Below are 302 nucleotides of genomic sequence, written 5' to 3'. Positions count from 1 at the left end.
CGGAGATATACAAATTGAGATGCCACTGTTGATTTTTACTATGGAGTTGAGGTGGCTAAACTTCAACTGAGGTGGCACTGTAAATTTTTACTATGGACCTGAGGTGGCTAGACTTAAAGTGAGGTGGCACTGTTGATTTTTACTATGGACCTGAGGTGGCTTAAATTAATTTTGAGGTGGCACTGTTGATTTTTACTATGGACCTGAGGTGGCTAGACTTAAAGTGAGGTGGCACTGTAAATTTTTACTATGGACCTGAGGTGGCTTAAAATAATTTTGAGGTGGCAGTGTTGATTTTTACT

Source organism: Lipomyces arxii (assembly GCF_038497795.1).
Source record: "Lipomyces arxii strain Phaff 12-163 unplaced genomic scaffold V1512scaffold_8, whole genome shotgun sequence".
NCBI classification, from domain to species: domain Eukaryota; kingdom Fungi; phylum Ascomycota; class Lipomycetes; order Lipomycetales; family Lipomycetaceae; genus Lipomyces; species Lipomyces arxii.
The sequence above is the reverse complement of the archived record's forward strand: the minus strand, read 5'-3'. Positions refer to the sequence as shown.